Here is a 7941-nt window from a genome sequence, read left to right as displayed (position 1 = left end):
TTCAAGAAATCTATGCACCCACCTCCATGTTCAAAGACAATCATTTCTTCTTCTTTTCTCCTTCTTCTTCTCCTCCTCCTCCTCCTCCTTCTTCTTCTTCTTCTTCTCCTTCTTCTTCTCTACAGAGCACAATCTGTATTCTTCTTTCTTCTTTCTTCTTCTTCTTCTTCTTCTTCTTCTTCTTCTTCTTCTTCTTCTTCCTCTTCCTCTTCCTCTTCCTCTTCCTCTTCCTCTTCCTCTTCCTCTTCCTTCTTCTTCTTCTTCTTCTTCTTCTTCTTCTTCTTCTTCTTCTTCTTCTTCTTCTCCTTCTTCTTCCTCCTCCTCCTTCTCCTCCCCTTCTTCTCCTCCTTCTTCTTCTTCTTCTTCTTCTTCTTCTTCTTCTTCTTCTTCTTCTTCTTCTTCTTCTTCTTCTTCTTCTTCTCTTTCTTCTTCTTCATGATCATCATCATCATCAAGCATTAATTATAACAGGCAAGACACTATAAACAACCATGCCCATTAGTGTTGACTGAGTAAAGAGGAGTTTAAATCTATATTAGGATATTATTCATTCATAAGGAAAGGAAATCATGGCAAATGTGATGAAACCTGGACTTTTAAGCCACATGAAAATAACTGAGAGAGAGGAAGGCCAAAACTAAGTGTATGCAGGCATAGAGATATAGAAAGATACTACATAAAAGATACATTTTTCCCCTTCTATGTGGAATCTGAAACCAAGAAGAGAAAAGGAGAAAAGCGAACTCAGCAAAAGCCTTCAGATTGAAGGAACCAGAAGCAGAGGGCAGAGGGTGGGGCAAGGAGTGAGTGAATCGTGGAAAGGTACAAACTTCCAGTTTTAAGAGAAAGATGTAAGAGGGAGGTCGTGTACAACCGTATGACTACAGTTCATACTGCTCTATGGCGCGTTAGAGAGGTGTTCAGAGAGCCCGTTTGGAGAGAGCTCATCACACAAAGAAGAACCTTTCGTTTCTTTGCTCTTGCCTTTCTCTTTCTACCTCTAAGAGAGGATGGCGGTGGACTCAACTTATTCTGGTCATCCTTTTAGGGCCTAGGAAAATGAAATCATTGTGTTGTGCAGCTGAGATGTGCACAGTGCTCAATGTCAATTCTTTCAATACAACTGGGGCCAAAAATAGTTTACTATTCCTAGGGAGCCTCAGGCAAGTAGACTTGGTAAAGGAATGACACGTAAGCAAAACTGGAAACGGCAGAAGCTAAAGTCAGTAGATTACGATAGGCATAGGAACATCCAAGCCCCTTGCATCAACAACGGGTTCTGAGTGGAAAAAAAATGAGTGAAGGAAAAATCAAGCAGATGAAGGAGAATGTTCAGTTTGGGTTCTGTTTCAAAACATGATCAAGGACTAACAGGTCTCAAGAAATTAACTCTGAAAAATACCTTCTCACATAAAGTTGTCCCGGGTGGGGCAATTCTGTTTTTCAACCTCGAAGTAGGCACAGAAGGACAACATTTTGTTGGCTCCATGTTGTCTCAAGGAAAATGGCGGAAGTGGAATGCCTGAGAGAGGACCTACCTGGAAAGGGTATAAAGGGCCGGACGAAATGGTCCTGTGTTCATTTCTCCATCTTTGCAGCTTTTCAGTGTAATTTATTTTTAGGTCGTGAAGTCCATGAAGTTCACGGAGTACATTCTACATGTCTTAAAAGCATTAATGCCTTTGTCCAAGCTCCCTGGAACCCACCTTCCCATCTCATTGCATCTTGTCCATCTAAACCTCTTTCGCATGAGTCAGACTCTTCCCATGAGCACCTCCTTCCAGCCCTTGGCAAACACCATTCTACTTTCTGTCCTTCAGAATCTACTTTAGGTAGGTCCTAAGACTCGAGTCAAAGTTGGTATCTTCATGCATACTCCTCTCACTTAGCATACTATCCTCAACGTTCGCCCGTGGGGTGGCACATGTCAATGTTTTCGTCCTCTTTACAGAATGTATACTGTCCCAACGTCTGTATATACAACATCTGTTCCTCCCTGGACAGATACTTGGATTGCGTTCATGGGTTAGCTTTTAGGAACGATGCTGCCATGATAAGGTGTGCTCAGATAAGTCTCCAAGGCCATACTGTTCATCAATGTGGGTATCTAGCACAGAAGGGCAAGTTCTAAAACCCATGGTAACTTTAAAGTTGATTTTTAAAAAACATTTTATTTATTCACTTGTCAGCGTGAGATAGCGGCATGCAGAAGCAGGAGAAGTGGCAGGCAGAGCAGGCAGGGGAGAAGCAGGCTCCCGGCTCAGCAAGGAGCCCGATGCGGGACTCCATCCCGGGATCCTGAGACCGTGACCTGAGCCAAAGGCAGACACTCAACAGACTGAGCCACCCAGGCGTCCCACTAAAGTTGATTTTTGTGAAGAACTGCCATGCTGATTTCACAACCATGCCCTTCAACCTTCCTACCACACACAATCAGCAAAGCTCCTACTTCTCTATATCTTTGCCATCGCTTGATCTTTTCCTTTCTCCCAAGTCTTTGTTTTGTTTTGTTTTTTTCTATGGGGAGTCAACCTCATGGATGCGTCACGGTATCTCATTGCTTGTTCTAATTAGGATTTCCCAAGGAATTAGCGATGGGAACTATCCTTTGCAATGTCCTTCCATGCGTATAGCTTTGAGGTTATGTCTCTTCCCCATTTGTCCATTCACACATCACATTTGATTTGTTTTTCTTTTGTTGTTGTTGTTGTTGTTGTTGAGTTTCAGGGATCTCTAGATATTGTGGATATTGAGAACCTGTCAGATCCATGGTTTGCAAACATGCTCTCCCGTCTTCTGGACTGTGCTTTCCCTTGGTTGATCATGTCATTCAAGTCACAAGGATTTTAAGTATTCTGAATGTCGAGTGTGTGAGTTTCCTTTTCTTTTCCATCCTGTGCCTTGCAGGTCGTATCCATGAAATCATTGCCCAGTCCTGTTTTGTGAAGCTGAGGAAGATGAATGCCGCGGAGCTCGGAATTCAGAGATGAAACAGGATCATTGGTGGAGGCAGGCAGCAGCATGAACTGGTGACGCACAGGCCTGATGCTGCGGTGCCGGCCTGATGCGATGGCACGGTGATAGGAATAGGTACGGTGGGCGAGCAGGGGCCGTGTACTGGAAATGATACCCTGCCCTTTTGGGGCACCACCTGTGTGGTGATGGGAGCAGTGAGACCTAGGACTGGACATGTCCCCAAGCTCAGCCCTTCTTCAAAGGGAGCCTTTTATTGCACCCTGCTCCAGTCCTGTTTGAAGGGTTTCTTAATCCGACGAGGGACATGGACTTCTTCCACGACAAAGGGTGATGATAGTGGTGTGGTGACACCTGTCTCCGAGGAACTTCTCCTCCCTCTATCGTGAGCCACTGTGACAGGTGAGCCACTGTCTGGAGTCAGTCGCCAAGAAGGTTCGAATGCCTCAGGGACACTGGGGCAACCTCCAAGAGGGACCAGTCTGTCATTGCCATGCTGAGCTGAATTCAGGTAAGACCTTTGTACCCTTGTTGTGTGTTCCCAGTTCATGGGCCCGTAGTTCTGCAGGTTCTTCTATGGGAGAGAGGGCAGGGCCGTGTCTGAAGGTGAGCTGGAGAGCTCTCACACCTCCACGACTGAGATGGAGACTCTGCCCCTAGTCATCCCACAAGTGAACAAAGGGATGGACGTCATCCAGCAGCCAACTTCCAGCCACTAGTATTCATGCCACCTTTCTGGAAAACTTGTAGTGAGGCCCTTGTAAAGGATGGAGGGGGCACACCTGTAGTAACTCCTGTGGCACGTAGGGATATTACCTGCTTGGGGTGAGTCACCTTGAAGAAAAAAGGTGTTAGCCCCCCTGTCAAGAGTGCTCCGCAGTGACTAGAAGGGCATGAGGACTGCAACTGGTGAAAGCCTGTTTGAAAACCTCTTTAGGGCTGAATAAGGTAGAGTGTCCTGAGAATTGCCTCCTCATGAATAGGCTATGTCATTTCCTTGCTTGAGGGGAGAAAAGAAGTGATCCTGTATTTTCCACATGGAAAACAAGGATACAAAGAACCTTGGATTGTATTTTGTAGTGGTTGTTGTTGCTGTTGAAATCATTTAGCCACCATAGAGCACATCATATTAGTTTCGAAGGTAGTGCCCAAGTATTCCTCATGTTCGTATCACCCCCAGTGCTCATCCCATCGCATGCCCTCCTATATGCTCCTCCCCAACGGCCCCATGTCCCCACCCACCTCCGCTCCAGCAACCCTCTGCTTGTTTCTTAGGTAAGAGCCTCTCCTCCTTTTTCTCCCTCTCTGGTGGCTTCCCATTCAGTTTTCCCCTCCCTTCCCCTGTGATTATCAAATGGCTTCACGCATAGGTGGAACTTAAGACCCAGGGCAGGGGAATCACAGTGGGCTTTCGTTCAGTGAGGTTATTGTGTGCCTTTCCATGTTTGACCGCATTTCACTCTTCCTGGGAAATGACCCATTCCAGTGATGTGTCCATTGTGTCTGGAGGGACGGGGGTTCTTCGCTCTTGCTCAGTGAGTTGGGATCCTGAAGCGCGTGTCAGGAGAACCTCCTCGGTGTTCCTGTTCCACTGGTGCCCTTGTGGGGCCTCCCTTTCCTTCTCTGGAAAACGATGAGAGGTCCGGTTGTGCAGTGTTTTCCAGAAGGCCGTCCAGCTCCAATCTTCCGGGGCCTAGAAATAGCCAGCTGTGGTTTAGTCCACGCAACAAGGGATAGCAAAAATTCCTTCAACTACTCCAGGAAGACACACAACCAAGTAGAATGGGAACACCAGAGGAGCGTAGCTCCAAGGGGACGTGAGTGAAATGCTTTTACAACAGCCAATATCATAGGAAGGTATGTTTTCTGTGGACACAGAGGTGGGCACTGGCCTTTCCATATCAACAGACTTCACTTTTGTCTTTGGACTCTTTCATTGATCTTTAATGTACATTTATGCTCATCCTGAGGAGACCCGATTGGGAAACTCTCAGAGCATAATCTCATCTTTGACCGCCTAATACCCACCTTTCACAGACTTTTTTGAAAATACAGTCTAACGGACATACAGTGTTATCGTCGTTTCAGGGGAAGAGTAGGGATTCAGGAGTTCTGTATATGACTCAGTGCTCAGCACAGTAAGTGTACTCTTAATCCCCACCCCCTCTCCCCCCCATCCCCCCACCTGGTTCCCACCAGAAGGTTCTCTATATTTGAGCCGGCTTTTTTGATTGTCTCTCTTTCCTTATTCCCATTATTCTTCTTTTCTGTTTCTGGAAAGTCACCCATGCATCAAAGCCCATGTTAACATAACACCCACGGATGTTAAGTCTTACCTCTGTATCTTCTTGGTCTGTGTGAATTGTGGTGAAGAGACCACCAGGTTCAGTCCACAGTGGCTCCCAGGGATCCCCATCCCTGCTATGTACCTGCCTGTCTATCCTCTGAGGAGTTGCTGAAAGGTTTCTGGCCAAGGGATCATAGGACAAGAGATGGTCTTTCACACCTCCAAGCTTTCATGACCAAACCCGTTGTCACTTCCCTGGGGACCCTCTTGTGTCCCATCGCTTTCTGCCCAGTATCCCGGAACTTGGGAAGCAAGCACTGGTGTTTAGAATGGCCTTCCACAGAGGCCACAGTGGAAGCAGCCTAGGAGTGCCCAGGCTACTAGGTAGAGAGGAACTCAAGCTCAGGGTTTCGCTTCCCCTGAACAAACTGTCTTTCGTGCCATCCTGCCTCCCTATACTCTGGAGGAGAACAGGAGGAGAGGCGTGTGGGGGTGGACCAAGCCCTGCCTGGCTGTCGATCTTGCTGACAGTCAAACACCTCTTTGTGGCTGCCAGACTGTTGCTGACCAATCTCTTCTTGGTGGTGAAAGCGAGGACATTTTGTCCACTGGTCCGCTGGCAAGTTGTTTCTCCGTGTGCTCCGGGTACAGGTGGCCCAGGCATTAGCTGCGAGCATGCTGGAAGTGCCGAGTGTCAGGTCCCTCCCAGGGTTACTCAGTCGGAATCTGCCCTTTGCCGAGCAACCCTGGGCATCAGAGCCTGAGAGGATCGTCCCCCCAAAAGCACTGTGGAATGTTCCACAGAGGGGAGGCTAATTGGCCACCTTGATCCCCCAGCGGGGAAGGGGTGGTTGTTTCCTGGGCCTTTTTGGCCATTCCTCTCTGCCGAGAATCCCCTGAAGGGTTGATTCGCCAGTGGCCCTGGTGGGGATGGTTCTGGAAGAAAGGAAAGAACACCCCCCGCCCCCAGGCTGGGACTTGGAGTCGCGATGGAAGCTAAGCATGCACCCAACAGCAGGAGCTCCAACTCGCCCAGGCTGAGCGACTGCTCAGGAGCTCCGTGTTGTGCTTTTGCCTGGTCCTTCTGTGTCAGCTGATGGTATTGGGGATTTTTCTTGTGGTGCTGGATCCTGTCTTCTTAGATTCCCTTGCGCTGTATCTGCAAGGTTGGGGACCCTTGGCTTGTCCTTTTGCTTCCATGTAATTTTGGATTTCCTCTTTGGATTCCGGGTTGGCCCAGTCCTGGTTGGGTAGCAGGGTAGCATGTAATTGAACCTCCATGGGTTCGTGGTGTCTCCAGGGTTGCTCTTGGGGTTCCTTTGGAGTTCCATAGCATCGTGCCGAGAAAAGATGCGTGGGATGATAGCCACCTTTTGGAGTTTGTTGAGACTTGGGTTGTGCCCTAACGTGTGATCTACTCTGGAGAATGTTCCTTGTGCACTTGAAAGCACTGCGGATTCTGCTGTTTCAGGGTGGAAGGTTCTGCATCTATGTGTTCAAACGAGTGCATCCCTCAAAGCCGTAGATTGCTTGGTGATTGTCAGTTTGGATCATGGCTCCATTAATAGATGTGGGGTGTTAGAGTCCCCCAGTGTATGGTATTGCTGCCAAAGGTTCCTTTATGTTTGTTCTGAACTGTTGGATGCCTTTGGGTGCTCCTGTGTTGCGTGTCTACCTGTTTCAAGATGTTCTCTCTTATGACGTGGTCTCCCTTTGTGATGAAGTAGTGTCCTTCTCTGTGGCTTCCCACCTCCCCCCTTTTTTAAAGAGTCTGTTGTGTCTGGATAGGAGTATTCCTACCCTTGCTTCGTTTCGCATCCATTTGCATGATAGATGCTTCTCCCCTGCTCACATCCCACCTGTGTCTCGGTCTACCGGGTCAGGTGAGTTCCCCACTTCAGACAAGTGAGTGGAACGTGGGTGTGTCACCTGGGTGGATGTTGGAGACCAGGGACTTCAGAACCACCTGGACCGGACAGTGCCCTTGGCCAGCAAGGAGAGGGTGGGGATTCTCTGGTCAAGGATATGAACCTTTATCCTGGCAAGGGAGAACCAATCTGTGCTCCATCAGGCCCCAGCCAGGGAGCAGTGGCTACCATGGACCTGACCAAGAGGGTGGGTGGGGCCTGAAGGGCACCACTGCCTTGCCAAGAACTGCGTAAGGAAATGCAGGATGGCTGGACATCCTAGCTCCTAGGTCAGCATAGATGTGAATAGAGCCAGGCTCAGCTCTGGCCTTCAAGGGACACCTCCCAGTTTCTTTATTTTTTTTTTCCCCAGCCACACCCAAAAGAAGCAGGGAAAAGGAATCCAGAGATCCTGGATAAGGATCCCAGGAGGATTCCAATCTTGGTAAAGGGTGAACCTGGAGAGCCTAAAGGGAAACTGAGGATGGAATGTCCTGCCTGCCCTTCTTCCATTTACAAAATATCTTCCTCAGGTTTTGTAGCTTCCACAGGCAGGACTGGATCTCTTTCCATGTTTTTTCCCTACTTCGTGCTGATGCAATTCCAGAGACTGAACTCGACAACCGCCAAATACTGGGTCCAAACCCACACAAACACACGCACAAACACCATATCCCAAAGGAAGCAAGACATCGTCCTCCTTGCTTTAGAGGGGAGAGAAGCAGCCCCTCTCCTGGGCAGCACATGGTTCTGGGGAGGGGGAGGAACTCTCAA

This window comes from Lutra lutra, chromosome 9, assembly GCF_902655055.1.
Source record: "Lutra lutra chromosome 9, mLutLut1.2, whole genome shotgun sequence".
NCBI classification, from domain to species: Eukaryota; Metazoa; Chordata; class Mammalia; order Carnivora; family Mustelidae; genus Lutra; species Lutra lutra.
Note: the sequence above shows the minus strand (reverse complement) of the source record.